Source organism: Coptis chinensis, chromosome 2 (genome assembly GCF_015680905.1).
Source record: "Coptis chinensis isolate HL-2020 chromosome 2, ASM1568090v1, whole genome shotgun sequence".
In the NCBI taxonomy this organism is placed as follows: Eukaryota; Viridiplantae; Streptophyta; class Magnoliopsida; order Ranunculales; family Ranunculaceae; genus Coptis; species Coptis chinensis.
The window spans coordinates 106,210,323-106,226,799 of record NC_141457.1 but is presented as its reverse complement, the minus strand read 5'-3'; the positions used below and the strand labels follow the sequence as shown (position 1 = coordinate 106,226,799).

Below are 16,477 nucleotides of genomic sequence, written 5' to 3'. Positions count from 1 at the left end.
TTCACCTCTACACTTCTCATTTCCACTACTTAAAACTATCTTTTACCTTCTCAGCAAATCACACGTGAATAGATTGACTCCATGATTTCTTGCTCTGTAGGGCTATACCAACATTCAATACTAAAAAATGAAAAGAATTTGACTAGATGCAATAAGAAAGTGGGCATCAGCCACCAAGTAATGTTTTCTTGCTCTATAGGACCTAGAAAAACTGAGAATAAAAGGAACCCACACCGTGACATAAAGCATGGAATTAAATTATATTGCGAAGTTGATTTAAAACAATTCACACTTTCAAGCTTGAGTTCAGTAGACCACACACCTAAGATTATCTCTTGTTGAAGAAACTGAATTGAGTTCTGAATATATGTATCTATCAAGTGCCTTAATAGCCATGAGACGTTATTAGGTCTTCCATTGAAGGTACTTGAAGTCTCACCACCACCTATGTAGAACTGCAGCATGCTGAAAATAGAAGCAGATTATAAATTGTGGCGTAATGTAACAATGGTTCTAGGTCTCCACTTGACATGCCTAAAGTTCTCAGCAATTCATTAACAATGGTTCTTTGATCAAGTCCTTGAATAGCTTTCGCGTAGGATAACTCTATTTTATGGTTGAACACTTTGCTTGCTTTGTAAGAAAGCACACTGGATTGTCACAATTCATTAAACTAAAACAGTTATGGAATGCATACCTGATATTCAATTTTTTTCTTGAATTAGCAAAAATCTTATAAATGAAGCGAAAGAATTGCAAAGGAGCAAGTAGTGAAGTACATGAATCAATCAAACACTTAAAATTTGAACATAAGTGGGAGCTCCATTTTCAACATCCAAATAGGCACAAGAACTTGATCACTTGCACCTCTTTCACCTCTTTGTAACGGTACGCTTCAATCCACTTGGTAAAATAGTCGGCCGCGAACAATAAGAACCTCCTTTTTACCGCTGGGCCATGGGCAGTGGCCCCACTATGTCAAGGGCCCACATCGCGAATGGCCATGGGCTAGACAAATCAGCGTAACGGCTCGGGCTCATATCAACCGAGAAAATCTCGACACTTCTCACATTTTTTGAGAATTCCACGCGGTTTCTTTTCGCGCGAGGCCGTATAACCCCCCGTCAAAGAACCGTGCACCGTTGCTCCGCACGCCGAGAGTGGCTCCTACAATCCCTTCATGTACCTCCCTGCTCTCGAAAGCCAGCCCCGCCCCAAGCATTTCAACAAAGGTCCTTTGAAATTCTCCCGGATAACTCTCTCCCACTAATGTGTATCTCCTGAGCGGTTGCTCCAACCTTCGCTCCTCCAGGACCAATATTCTCCTCCCACAAGAACCGCTTTGATAGGCAACATCCATCCTTCTACGCTCTGCGGTATTCATTATTCTCGATGATTCTGATTGCTTTCCGGCCCGGTCTTCTCACCTCTATAGACCTTTCTTCGGATCCCGCATGGTTGCGACCACATATGCGAGCATCGCCAATGATTTCTCCCACGGTTCAAATGTACAAACCGATCGGCCAGTGGAACTTCGCCACCGACCCGGAGGACCCCAAATATCTTGCCATCCCGGGACATCGTGTCGCGAATCCACCATTCGCCTGGCACACTAAATAAGTCGAGATTACCGCGAAGTTCCTTCACCCCCAAGCCTTACGCCATTCCCATGCCCGCAATTACCGCCTCATACCGCCTCGTTATTGGATGCCATGAACCCTAATTTCATCGTCGGCTCTAGCCGGTATTGTGCGGGCGGACCAATACTCACGCCGGTCCGGCACTTCTGCATCCGCCGGCCCGGTCGGTAAACACTTCCAACCATTACCTTCGGCCCCATGGATCCGAGCTATCCCGGCTCTTTTCCCTCACTTTCCAAAACCATCTCCTCCCCAAGTAGGGTCCTCCTGCGGGGAACTCCGCCAAGAACTCGGCTATTTGAGCTTTCTCTTTGTCCTAACCGGTATTGGATCTCATATGCATTCGGCATCACGCCCATTTCAACATTCTCCCGATTTTCTCGCCTCTCAGGCTTGCTAAGGGGCAAGTTCGCGGACCACGCATCACCGAGTGGGCTTCAAATAGGGCTTTAGTTTTCAGCAGAAAATATCAAATAGGGGCGCATTCTCCACACGACTATATCTGGTTTCCGCGATCCAACATCGTCTTTGCTCAAAGTACACCGGTCTTTTCTATTTTATCCACTATTGACGAGGACCGAAGCTGATTCGTGAAACGTGGACCCGGTGATACGATCTGACTTTTCTCCCTCTTCCGGTCGCGACAACAAGGGCATCTCCCCAAATAACTTTAAGCCCCCTCGGAATGCTCGTTCACACTCTGCTGTCCATGTAAAATCCGCGGTGTTCCTCGCGATTAAATGCAACCGCCCCGCATTTGTCGGATGACCCGATATGAACCTATTGAGAGCAGCGACCCTTCCGCATAACCCAACCGGCACCTCCTTTCTTTGTCTGCGGCGAGGGCATCTCTACCAATGACCTAATCTGCTCTGGGTTTGCCTCTATCCCCCGCTGTGTCACAATATACCCTAGAAATTTCCCTGTGGTTACCCCAAATGTACATTTCTCGGGGTTGAGCTTCAAATTGTGGGTTCGCAGTATCTGGAATGTCTCCTCCAACCCCTCCAAATGTTCCTGCTCCGACATGCTCTTTCTCCACCATATCATCGATGTATATTTCAATGCCTTTTGCGAATTTTGCCCTCGAACATCTTCTCCCCCGTTGGAATGTGGCCCCTGCATTTTTCAACCCAAATGGCATCCTCGTATAGCAGTATGTGCCTCCTTCCACCACGAAGGAGGTTTTCTCCTGATCCGGACCGTACATCGCCACCTGGTTGTACCCCATAGATGCGTCCATAAACGAGAACATGCGAACCTCCCCGTCACCCCGCTCCTACCAACTCGTCAACTTCGCGGCATTGGATAAACATTCCCGGGCACTCTAAATTTACATCCGTGAAGTCAACACACATCCGGACCTTCCCATTTTTCTTCGGGACCGCGACTATGTTGGACAACCAGTCCGTGAATTCCACCTCCCTTATAATCCCCGCATTCTTTAATCTGGAAACTTCTTCTCGGATTCCTTCCGCGTATTTGGGTCTCATACCCCTCATCTTCGCCTCTCACCGCCCGGCGTCCTCCCTCATATCACGTGATGACATGCGAATTCGGATCTAAACCCGGTGATATCCTCTATCCCCCACGCAAAAGGCGTCTTTGTTTCACCAAACATTGCACCAGCTTCTCCCTCCATTCCAACTGCAAGACTTCGACCCTATCGATGTAAACTTCTCTTCCTCTCCCTCTCCCGGGTTTACCATCTCTATCTCATCCAAAGTTTTGGGACCACCCGCTTGCTCCCCTTCCACGGCCCCAAGATCGTAATTCTTACCTTGACCTCTTTCCCGGAGCTCGTCGGCTTATCCTCCGTCCGGGACATCCTCTTGATTGTATTCTCGGTGGACTGTTTTGGATGCCACCCGATCGCCACGGACCTCGTATGTTCCGTTGGGGTAGGGAATCGAATAACTTGATATATGCGACGTCGGACCGCCTTCATCTCATGTATCCATCTCCTCCCGGGATCGGCGTTATCGAGCCTGGAATCGACCACCATAAACCTTGAGAACACCATCACAGTCCCGTTATTTACCGGCAAAGCAGGAGTTCCCCATAGGCTCGGTGACACTTCCATTGAATCCATTACAAACTTGTCCGCGGAGGTCTTAGTTGCCGGGTTGATCCCCATCTCCTCAAGAGCCCCTCTCAACGGCAAATCCACGGCCGCTACCCGCGATCTATCCGGGACCCTTTTGACCCATAATTACCCATCGCGAAGCGGTAATGACCAACGATCCTCATCGCGGTGTATCCACGCTCGGAGGTCTGCCTTGGAGAATGTAATTGTCTCTTCCATTGACTCCACTCAGATCTCCGTCCTCGGTGTGACTCATTGACCCTGCTTTGGATACTTTCGGCCCTTCTAACCTTGTCCGGTGGGCATTATGGCTCGATTCCTCGCTGAAAATAACATTTATAGTTCCAGTATTCGATTCGCACCGCCCTCCCCTGTTTGGAGGCTCCCCACAAATTCCTCAAGATCCCCTTCTCCAATCTCGGACTAACCATTTTAAGGCATAACGATTCGTTGGTTTCATGATTACTTTTGGTGATAGTCTCGATGGCTTTGTTAGGCATTTCCACGGAATGGTTCGCGCCCTTCATATCCTTGCAAATTTTTATCAACGGCAATATCTCACAACCGGTCTCACCAGCTGGACGGACTCTAATTCGTGGTATGGCTTCCCCTCCCCTTCTCTCTTCGCTTACTTCCGCTTCCCCTTTCCGGCCTCGATGATTGTCCGCGGTATCTCTCCTTGTCTCGCCCTTTCCCCTTACCGCTGCTGGCCCTCCCTTTCTCATCATTGATATCGCCTTTGGCTCCCTCTTCGATTCCTTCCGCATGGTATCCTCAGATCTAATGTACTTTTCTACCCGCGGGTATAATTCGTGCAAAGGTCGCAATCTCGTTTTAGCCACGGACTGATGGATGGGATGGTCGCAGCCCGCTTTTCGAATGCTATTACCGCCGTCCTCTCATCCAGATTTTCCACCTTTAAGGTCTTTGCCTTGAAGCGACACAAATACTCTCTGACAGACTCCGCGGACCTTTGTCTAACATTAAATAAGGCCGCGATATCTACCACTCTCCTCTTCTGATGTATAAAATGGTCAACAAATGCCTGTTCCAGCTCTTGGAAATTGGTTATGCTCTTTGATGGTAATCGATAGTACCAGTCGGAAGCTCCACCCTTAAGGCTAGCCGGAACATCATCGCCGCAGATCATCATACCTTCACCTCTTGCCCAGAGGCATCTGCCGTCTGGTGATGGATGTGATGCCGTCATCACCCGTGCGTCATATATCTCGAATCTCGGCCGGTGAAGGCGTTTTGGTACCTCGAAGTCCATATCGCGATCCGCCGGGGTTGCGATTCAACCCCGCCACCACTTTGATCGGGCCGTGCGTTTGGCCAGCCTTTTGTGAAGGTTGAGGTTCTCGCCTTCGCACATTTGTTAATCATTTGCCGGACTGCTCCATCGTTAACCCGGTCACCGGATTGTCCACCAAGGTCGGTCCTTGCTCCTCGGCCTCTCCGCTTTTTTCTTTCTCCGCTTCCTCTTGTCTCGCCCCCGGATTCTTCCTCCATTCTCTCTTTTTCTCTTCTCGACTCCTCATTTTCCTCCGGCCTCCCAATTTCTTCTCATGAGGCAGCCTCCTCCTCTGCTCTTCCCTCCTCTCGTCCCTCTCCTTCTTTCCACGCCGCTTCCGGCATTTGTTCGGGACTCTCTTCTTTGGGCCTACCCACCGCTTCTTTGGTGCCATTTCTACCTTGCTCCCCGACGGGCGAGCCAAATGTTATAACTCAAATGATATCTGCAAACACTGTTCACTCACTCTCCATCTAGGCAGTATTACCACTCTCTTTTTTCTCTCCTCTTCTCTTTTTCCTCTCCCTTCTCTCTCCCATCTCTTCTCTTTTATATCCCCTCCATCTCTCATCTCAACCCTCCACCTATCCCTCTATCTCGCGGTCCCCTCCCCTCCAAGTGTAGGGGTTTCGAGACAGCGACCACGTCTTTCATCATCATGATCATGTGTGCGGCGGCAATGCGTTATAAGTTATGTTCCGTCCCCTTTCCCCCCGTGATATTACGGGACGGCATCATGCCACTACACATACCATAAGCTACAGGATAGCAAACCCAACTACCTAAGGTAGATCTTTCTTATTATATTCTTCACAACTTGAATTTCTTTACTGAGTCTCACACTACCTCCATTGTTTTGTATCTTATCTGTATGCACTGTTATAATCCATGCATAATATTCTTCTAATGAACATTGATATAAGTTCAGTTGCATATATAAAAAGCTTTAATAACTTCCTAATGAAGAACCCTAACGATGATATTATCTGCTTGACAACAATGCACTAACAATGTGGTGTATTTGTGTGTGGGTTGGAGGATGTATGGAACAAATGTTGAGTGTATTTGTGGTGTACTGCATCTTTTTAACAAACAAATGATAAAGTTATGAAACACGCAATTGAAACGAATTGAATATTGTACGAACCAACTTCTTCTAAAATCAGGCACCACAATCACAGTGAATCCAGCGATAAATAATTGAAAATGTAAAGAAAGTGTGCCAATAAAGTCATGAACACTATCTGGTCCATGTAATGTGTTGAGTCGATCTAGTGTAAAGCAATAACAATATAACATAGCTTCCATTTCCAGTCTATTATAAACGCAATTAAGTTGTCTAATACCATAGCTTTTTAGGTTGTGTAATGCTTGGTTAAACGAAAAAGGACATACCTATATTTTAAACTTGAATCCCCAAAGCAACCTCAAATCACCTTATTTTTAAAAAAAAATTCAAGTACGTACTACAAAATCCAATACAGGAACAACATGAACAAATATAAACTCTCGAGTATGTACAAACCTCGAAGACCCCATCAAGTCTCATATGAAGTCGTTGTCCGACTAATGCTTGCCTACAATCAACTAAATTTGCTGCTTCCACCATTTTAGTTGACCCATCGAATCCTTAAGAAAAAACATAAATAATCAAACAACCAAACGTAAAAAAAATAAATGAACCACATAGAGGAAACCAAGCAACATATTTGTAGTCCTCTAGTTACATAGTAGTTATGCATGTCATTTCTTAGTGGCCTAAAAATTCATTATCGAGTTATTGGAATTAGACATTAATAAACATCACCACTAATTTAGACTTGGGCGCTCAAAGAAATTAAAAAATCAAGCCTTACCCCCTAATATTAATAATAATAATTAAGGTAACTACAAACTGCATGTCTGCATGCTTGCCTATTTCACAACCACCGACACACTCACTCAATTCTTTATCAAATAACAAAGTCATATCTAACAGATGTAGATGCTCATATTATCCTTCAAAATGCATTGAGTTGACATTAAACATAGTTCCAATACATGCATGGTTTTCAAGAGACTACACCCTTCTCAATCAGACCTACCTCATTTCCACCACCTGAAGAGGAGTGAGCGTGGCTGTATTGACAAGCTTTCGTCAAAAAAAAATTCAATCGGAAGCTTCAAATTAAACGAAACAATGCACTGATAAAATACCACAAACAATTTTTTAAGCATAAAATATGAAATTATCAAAATCAAACAATCTGACAAACAAAAATAGAAAGGAACCAACAAATATCATAAGTAGTGGAAACCAAAACATAAATAACTAAGACAACAATATAGCAGCATAGTTGAAAATATCAAACATTTAAGTTTAGAACTGAAATTCCAAATTTGAAAGCATTTTAAAAGAATAAAAATTATGCATGTGCATTAAAAGCAAAAGAATTCCAATGTACACAAAACATGCGAAAACAAATGAATCTCTCTAGAAATTTGTGGATCATGTATGAAGCCATAACAAAGGTGTACACTTGTCATAAATTGCACAAATCATTGTTTTGAGTACCAAATTCATTCTTGTTTATAGAACACCTTCTCTCAACCTGGAATTTTCATTTCATGCCGAGTCAAAATATAATGGTTTATTACAGAGATTATTATTACATAGAAGAAAAGTAGATCTTAAAAAGGAAAATCTTAGGATGTGAAAATGAGGTGTATACTATGCTAATTCATTATTTACCTATTAGGGAGGGGGCAGTGGTATCTGAATCTCGAATCAGGTATAATAAACACATTTCACATACCTTTGGTATGTATCCAATTACCAGCAAAGCACTTCACATGTACTAATAATTTTGCAACCAAAAGAAGAGCTTGGGGATCAAAAATATTAATTTACTCATAAAGCTAGAATAGGTAAACAAATAGTTCAGGTAACAATCCATTTTTAGAACTAACCTGCTGCAAAGATGAGCAGTAAAACCCAGTCTAGCATTTAAACGGAGAATTAGGAAACAAAAACTTATTGAGCAGATACCAACTAAGTGGCGACCCCATTCGGGAGCGTGACACATCCTTTATTTACCACTCTCACTGGTTTTGGCAAAAACTAAATTCGAAGTGTTAACTGTTATTGGTAACATAGCACCAAACATAAAACACACTCACAAAAAACATTTTGGGCAACATTTGCATGAGAAAGTAACAACTATTGTTTACCGTGGTTTAGCAACTCGGCAAACATCATGAAACCTAAAATCTTGAACATCCTATTTCAAATTGAGAAGCGATACAACTCCTAGTGTAATAACAACAAGAATTAATGAGGGGTGTAGTATCAAGTCCAACAGGGAAAAAAAAATACTAAAAATGACTTAAAAAAATGGAACTTACCTCATGTTGAAGAACTAAACTCATGCCTTAGGTCCAAGAAACCTAATGGACCTATAGTATAATCCATTAGCTTCATCACTTTTAAGTAGATGTACCTAAACCAAAGATAAAGTAGAACAACTAAATCAAAGATCCCATCAACAAATTTAGAAAATAGTATAAGGAAACAATGAAATTAATTCTTTACTTTAAAACTTAATCAACAGCAATGAACGCAGAAAAATCGTAACATGGAGGGAAAAATTAAAGAAATAACAAAAATTTGCAGAAACTAAAAAAACTAAGATGAATAGATACCCTGACCGCCTTAGCCCATCACTCATCTTGACCTCGAGAGCTTATTTAGTGTGAAAGCCTTGAGAAAAGGTAGAGAGGTTGGGTTAATAGGAAAAGGTGTCAGTAAATTTAGAGGTGTTAACGTGCCAATTAAAATGCTAATTAATCTGGCGTTGCTGTGCTAATTAATATTCTCATCATACACAAATGAGAATATCAAACGTTTTTGCTGTAAATATTGATTATAGGCAAATCCTTAATTTTGTTTAAAGCCAATTATAGTGCGTTTCAACTTTGAAGCCTTGTGTAATCTATTAAATTTCAACCCCAAACAAAGGAAAAGTAAACAGCATAACCGATACCCATGTATTGAGTTGAGCTATTAATTCATCACCAATTAATAGTTTTGGTTTGGTTAGTACAGACCCAAAGCCCACTTCAAACTCTGGTAAGAAATGACTCACCTGCTATGGAATTGAAGTGATCTCCTTCTAAGCCTTTGCCCCTCCTTTCATGCATGATAAAATTGACGACACTCAAATGTGAGTGTAAGAGCCAATGACAGGAAAAGAAGAGAGAGGAGAGTGGGGATTGCAAAGGTCGCGACATTAAGCGTAGAAGACGAAGTGAGTTATAGGTTATAGGCATTTTTGGGAGGGATTTAATTATTGGTTTTAAAGCCCAATCGTTACAAAAGCCCAATCGGGCCTAATGTACGCACATATTCTTATCAGCCCACTTATTGTGCTTTTACTCATTCAGTCATTCTGAGTTTAATCCACTTAAAATCAAATAAATGATAATTTAGAAATTAAGAAATTAAATGAGAGAGTTAATTGGCAGTCACATCTGAAGTGATCCCAACCACACATCTGCCCCGCATCTAACTCAGATCCCCACGAAATCCCCACCACCCGGCCTTTGTCTATCCATTTTGTTTTGTTATAATAGATTCTAAAAATATTTGTAACTATGCAGAGTTATAAGATATGAATATTATATTGATTACACATCCAAATTTCTTGTAACGTGAAAACCCCATGCTCCATAAGAAGATAGAACACAACCTTGATAAAAACCATTCGACTTCTATTTATTGTTAAATAATATAAGTTTGATTAAAGTTTTGTTAGAATGTCCAATAAGGCGAAGATCATACTTAAGCTACTTGAATACCAAGTCATTCCCAGTCATACGAAAATAGATATGATAAACACTATTTTAAATGCAAAACTATACTTGTCAAACATTCTAACTACATATAATACAACTACATTTTGAGGTTAGCTCAACTCAATTGTATCCAATTTTTTGATTTCTTGTTAATTATTCATTGAGGTTAGTTTAATGCATTTGCACCCATTCTAATTTTCCCTTAATTATACTTTGAGTTAGTTCAATGCAGTTGCATCAAATTTTCGATTTCCCGTTAATTATTCTTTTCAGTTAGTTCAATGCATTTGCTTCAAGTTTTCGATTTTACGTTAATTATTCTTTAAGTTAGTTCAATGCATTTGCATCCAGTTTCCGACTTCACATTAACTATTCTTTGAGGTTAGTTCCATGCAAAAAATAATAATAATAAATAAATAAATAAATAGGGTTAGTTCATTCAATGCATTTAAATTTCTGAGAATTCTCAGTGATTTTCTTTAGGTTAGTTTAATGCAGTTGCTTCCAGTTCTTGATTCCTTGTTAGTTACTCTTTGAGAGTTAGGTCAATGCAGTTGCATACAGTTTCTGATTTAATGTTGATTATTCTTTAAGTTTAGCTAAACACAATTGCATCCAGTTTCTGATTTCCGTTGATTATTTTTTTAGATTAGTTCAATGCAGTTGCATACTTGCATCCAGTTTTCGATTTTCCGTTAATTATTCTTTTCAGTTAATTCAATGCATTTGCCTCAAGTTTTCGATTTTACATTAATTATTCTTTGAGTTAGTTCGATGCATTTGCATCCAGTTTTCGACTTCACATTAAATATTCTTTGAGGTTAGTTCCATGCAAAAAATAATAATAATAAATAAATAAATAGGGTTAGTTCATTCAATGCATTTAAATTTCTGAGAATTCTCAGTGATTTTCTTTAGGTTAGTTTAATGCAGTTGCTTCCAGTTCTTGATTCCTTGTTAGTTATTCTTTGAGAGTTAGGTCAATCAATTGCGCATTGCATGGTTTCGATTTAATGTTGATTATTCTTTGAGTTTAGCTAAACACAATTGCATCCAGTTTCTGATTTCCGTTGATTATTTTTTTAGATTAGTTCAATGCAGTTGCATACTTGCATCCAGTTTTCGATTTTCCGTTAATTATTTTTTAGGTTGGTTCAGTGTAGTTGCATCGAGTTTCCGATTTTTCTTTAATTATTCTTTGGGGTTAATTCAAAGAATTTGCACCTAGTTTTCGATTTCCCGTTAACTATTATTTGAGGTTAGTTCAATGTATTGTATTCAATTTTCAATTTCCCGTTAATTAATTATTCTTTGTTGTTAGTTTAACGCATTAGTATTCCGTTTCTGATTTCTCATTAATTATTTTTTGAGGTTTGTTCGTTCCATTTGCATCAGATTTCTGATTTCCCGTTAATTATTCTTTGAGATTAGTTCATTGTGTTTGCATCTAGTATCCAATTCTCCGTTAATTATTATTTGAGGTTAATTTAATGCATTTGCATCCAGTCATGATTTCTAGGTTAATTATTCTCTAAGGTTAGTACAGTGCAGTTGTGTCCAATTTTCAATTTCCCGTTAATTATTCTTTGAGGTTAGTTCAATGCACTTGAATTCAGTTTCTGATGTCCTATTAATTATTCTTTGAGGTTAGTTCAATACATTTGCATCCAGTTTCTAATTTCTTGTTAATTGTTATTTGTGGTTAGTTCGATGCGCACATTTCCATCCAGTTTCCTATTTCACGTTAATTATTCTTTGGGGTTAGTTCTATGCAAGGGAAAAAAAAGTTAGTTCCATACAGTTTCATCCAATTTCTAATTTCTTGATAATTATTTTTTAGAAATCTGATTTCTCGTTAATTACTTTTTGAAGTTAATTCAATGCATTTGCATCCAATTTTCGTTTTCCTGTAAATTATTATTCGAGATTAGTTCAATGCATTTGCATCCAATTTTCGACTTTCTTTGAGGTTCATTTGATGCATTTGCATCCAGTTTCTGATTTCTCATTGTTTATTTTTTAGGTTAGTTCAATGCATTTGCATCCAAACCGATTTTTTGTTAATTATTTTTTGAGTTTAGTTCAGTTCAGTTGGGTCTAGTTTCAGATAGATTTTCCATTATTTATTATTTGAGGTTAGTTCAATACAATTGCATTCAGTTTCGGATTTCATGTTATATATTCTTTGTGGTTAGTTTAATGCATTTGCATATAGTTTTCGATTTCTTATTAATTATTATTTGAGGTTAGTTCCATGAAAAAAAATTGAATGTTAGTTTCATGCAATTTCATCAAATTACTAATTCCCTTTAATTATTCTTTGAGGTTAGTTCAATACATTTGCGACCAAATTGAACCCAATTTCCAATTAATTATTTTTAGAGATTAGTTTAATGTATTTGCATCCAGTTTTCAATTTCACGTGAATTATTTTTTGAGGTTAGTTAAATGCATTTGCATCCAGTTTTCGATTGCCCGATAAATATTATTTGAAGTTAGTTCAATGCAGTTGCATCTAATTTTTGATTTCCTGTGAATAATATTTTGAGGTTAGTTCAATGCAATGGCATCCAGTTTTCAATTTTCCTTTAATTATTCTTTGAGGTTAATTCAATGCATTTGCATATAGATTTTGAGTTCCCATTAATTATTTTTCGAGGTTAGTTAAATGTAGTTGCTTCATGTTTTCGATTTGTTGTTAATTATTCTTTGATGTTAGTTCAATGTGTTTGCTTACAGTTTTCGATTTCCGTTAATTGTTCTTTGAGGTTAGTTTGTTGCGTTTGCATCCAGTTTATGAATTTTCATTAATTAGATTAGTTCAATGCAGTTACATATAGTTTCTGATTTCCTGTTAATTGTTCTTTGAGGTTAGTTCATTCCATTTGCATCCAGTTTCCGATTTCCCATTAATTAGGTTAGTTCAATGCATTTGCATTCAGTTTCCAGTTTCTGATTTCCCATTAATTATTATTTGAGGTTAATTTAGGTTAGTTCAATGCATTTACATACAATTTTTGATTTCTCATTAATTATATTTTGAGGTTCACTGCAATTCCATCTAGTTTCCGATTTTATGTTAATTATTCTTTGAGGTTACATAGTTCAATGCATTTGCATCTAGTTTCCGATTTTCTGTTAATTATTATTTGATATTAATTTAATGCATTTGAATCCATTTTCTAATTTTCACTTAATTATTTTTTGAGGTTAGTTCAATGTCTCGTGACACAAATCTTAGTATGATTAAAACCTTGTAAGTACCACTCCAAATTAATCAAACCCCTTTGTAAGATACTTCTTAGAAGATCAAAACTTTTTGTTGTTATAGAGGGACTCTAAAATAGCAATAAGTGTCATAGCTCTAGACTCTAGCCATACCCTCCTCATGTGTTTTGCTATAAAAATTATACTAATGGCATCATAAAACCTCCCCAACTTAACAACATCAACTTCTACACATTAGCACTTAGTCCCCGATTCTTAACTACCTTATGAGACAGTTGATTCTGCTCTAAAGCTTTCTCGTTTTTCCCGATTCTTATATACAACTTTAAATGGACAACGTCAACTGAATCATCATCTCCTTATTGAGCTTTATGTATTTCCAATGCCTATAAACAATGTGGCAAAGCCTCTTTAATTTATTAATCAACAATGCAACATAAACGTGTGCTTTTATTATTCAATAGATTCGGCTAATTTCCTATCAGCCACCCTAGGCTCGCTACTTGCAATAACTGAAGTCGTGGTATTCGTTTAAGCTATATTGTTAGCCCTATTTAGATGTCCTAAACTATCATTAAACCTGTTCAAACCATAGCAAGCAAATCCCATCAAATGTAAAGTCATGGCCATCGGTAAAGATGACAAACATGAATCATTTTCACTATTAACTGAAGTTTAGAACCAAATTATGTGTACGTGTGATGCCTTCTATAAGAGGAGAATACCAATATCTAGTGCTAAAAATCTCAAGCCTGAAGAGACAATAAGGCGTGGAATGCTCTAATTTCTAGCTATGCTCAAAACGGTTTTTTTTTAGGATAGCGTACAACTCCTACAGGACATGAAGCATGCCGGGTTAAATGTAGATGTAGTTACATATAGTGGGGTTGTTTCTTCTCTTGCTCAATATATTATGTCTAGTGATGTCGTGAGCATTTTCATTGACATGTTGTAGTTGGGCTTGAAGCCAGATGTCATAACCTTAGCAAGTGTCCTCCTTGCCAGCAATATCTTTAGTGTAGCTTGATAATTGTAAAGAAATGATAAAAAAAAAAATCCATGGCTCCTCCTATAGGAACAGATTGGAATCTGAAAGAAGGATTAGAAATGCTCTTGTATCTGTTTACACAAAATGTGATTCAATTCAATTTGTTGCTTCTTTCTTCGAAGATACTACGTACCGAGTTGCGATTTCTTGGAGCTCAATGGTTGTAGGATATGTTCATAATGGCTATTTTTAAAAAGCACATGGAACATTCAGGGAGATGATTACTCATGAAATTCAACCAAATCCTATCTCTGTGATAAACATTATTTCATAAAAGCAATCAGCCAATGCGAAATCCGAAAAAGTCAATGGCCGTGTAAAAGCAATCAGCCCAATCAACCATCTCCCCTTAAAGAAAACTAAAGAGGATTGAAAATTTCATAAAAGTTCTTTAGTGAAATTTTCTCTTTCAGTGGTTTCTTATTAATGTAGACTAATAGAGGAGCGCACGAGTATAAAGAGCATGTGGCTCAGATTGTTGAGTTGTTGCTGGAGAAGGAGGTTTTACACCAAGAGGACATGATTAAAGTACTAGGGGAACGTCCTTGGAAGTCAGATGAGCAGACAAGCACAAACTACGATAGGCTCAGGGATGGATTTATTGTGGAAGAGAAGAGTGTAGAAACCACAGAGGTTGAAAATGTAGACAATGAATCGTCACCGGCCTCTTGAACCACAGTTTGTGTTTTGTATATGAAATGGAGTTTTTCATCATCCCATGTAGGCATCTGTACATTTCAGCATGTTCTCCATAAAAGTACTACTGCAGAATGTTTGTTGTTGTTGTGATTTGATATCTTGGTAATCAAACCCTCAGTAGAGGATTTTTTTTTTCTCCTCCAGTATTAATTCATGTACATGTATAATCTATTTCACGAGACTAAGGGTCTTTGTAGTAGAAGGGCATGCAGAAAAGTTCTTACTTGCTACTTTTGTTATGGGACATGCCTTCTCTTAAATCTACTAATGAAGATTATACAGTTCTATGAGTTCTTTCAAATTATATTCTCTTAGAAGGGCCTTAAACATAGGATAGCCTAGCTTAGAACATATCTCTTTTGGTCTTGAAAAGTACTTTGATGGCCTTAGTAAAAAAAATGAGATACGCTCTTAACTTTGACAACTTAACCATCTTGAAAATCAAGGTAAGAAAAAGAGTATAAACTGTAGGAACCGTTATGGTCGCAGTTTACAAACCGTGAAAACCATGCGCAGCGGAATAAAGGTTCTCACGATTTTGTTTAGGATCATACCTTTGATCAGTTGCGATATCTCTGAGAATCCAAGATCTACGAAATCAGCAACCTCTTGATCTTCTATTGTATTCCTATCCTTAGAATGGACGTTGTGTGGGCAACGATCTTCCAACCTCTTCTTTTGCTCTTGGCCTCTCTCACTCACAAAGTTGGAAATGAATTTGGATCTCACTTTTCTTGAGCAATCAATCAGTAAAACGCCGGGAAAAAGGGTTTCTATTTATAGGTTACAACAGGGACCATGAGGAGAAATTAGAGTTGGGCCTCCTGACGGGCTTGGGCTTCCCATGTTTACCCAGAACACACGGCCCAAGTCCGTCAACAAATGGCTTATTTCACTAAAGGTCATTGTTGCACTACCGCCCTAATCCCAAATTACATTTATGGGGTCCATATTATATGCTTGTTGATCTCCCTGTGTTTAAGATATCGAATGCCCGTTGATTAAGTCAAGTTACTGACAACTGCATTAATCAACTTCTTTTGTCCTTGAGTAGTACCACTCAACTTCATTGTCATGTCGGATTAAATCCACCTGCAGGGTTTACATGACAATCCTTATGAGCTCCTCAAAGGGACATCATCAACCTGACTTCCTACGGGTCACGGATTCCTTTTATAATCAACAGCACACCTTACATACAATGTCATTTCTCAATCCATTGAGTTTGTTGATTCACAAATGAATCTCACTCATTGATGATTTAAAGCAATGTACAATGCACGTAAGTGCCCGTTATTATATCCGGATTAAGAGGACAAACATTCATAATAACAGAGGTGTTTGTTCTCTTATATAGTCAGTATAAAGAGAAATAACCTCACTTGGTCATGTTCAATACACACAAAGTGTACTAGTGTAATCCTGTAGTCAAGATAGACTAATACCATATTATACTACAACTGTACCAATGGTTTGTCCAAATCCATCTAGGTTGTGAACGCGTTTACTTATACTTTATAAGGTAATCGATGATATGATCTTCTGTGTGTCACCACACACCATATTATCTACAATATAAAGTATTAGACGCATGCATATAACTAATAACATATATAATATGCATAACATTTGCCCATATGATTCTCATT

General features: G+C 38.8%; 1 long non-coding RNA gene across 1 annotated transcript in view; it reads right to left on the bottom strand.

Moving 5' to 3' along the window:
• LOC147520120 (uncharacterized) overlaps positions 1 to 9,261 on the bottom strand; it is a 77,669-nt gene extending 68,408 nt beyond the window's left edge. The window contains exons 1-3 of the long non-coding RNA XR_015212440.1: positions 9,145 to 9,261; positions 8,405 to 8,499; positions 6,546 to 6,649 (exon numbers count right to left, since the gene is read on the bottom strand). This is a non-coding gene — a long non-coding RNA (uncharacterized LOC147520120). The remainder of the gene's footprint in view (positions 1 to 6,545; positions 6,650 to 8,404; positions 8,500 to 9,144) is intronic.
• Positions 9,262 to 16,477: the final 7,216 nt, after the last annotated feature.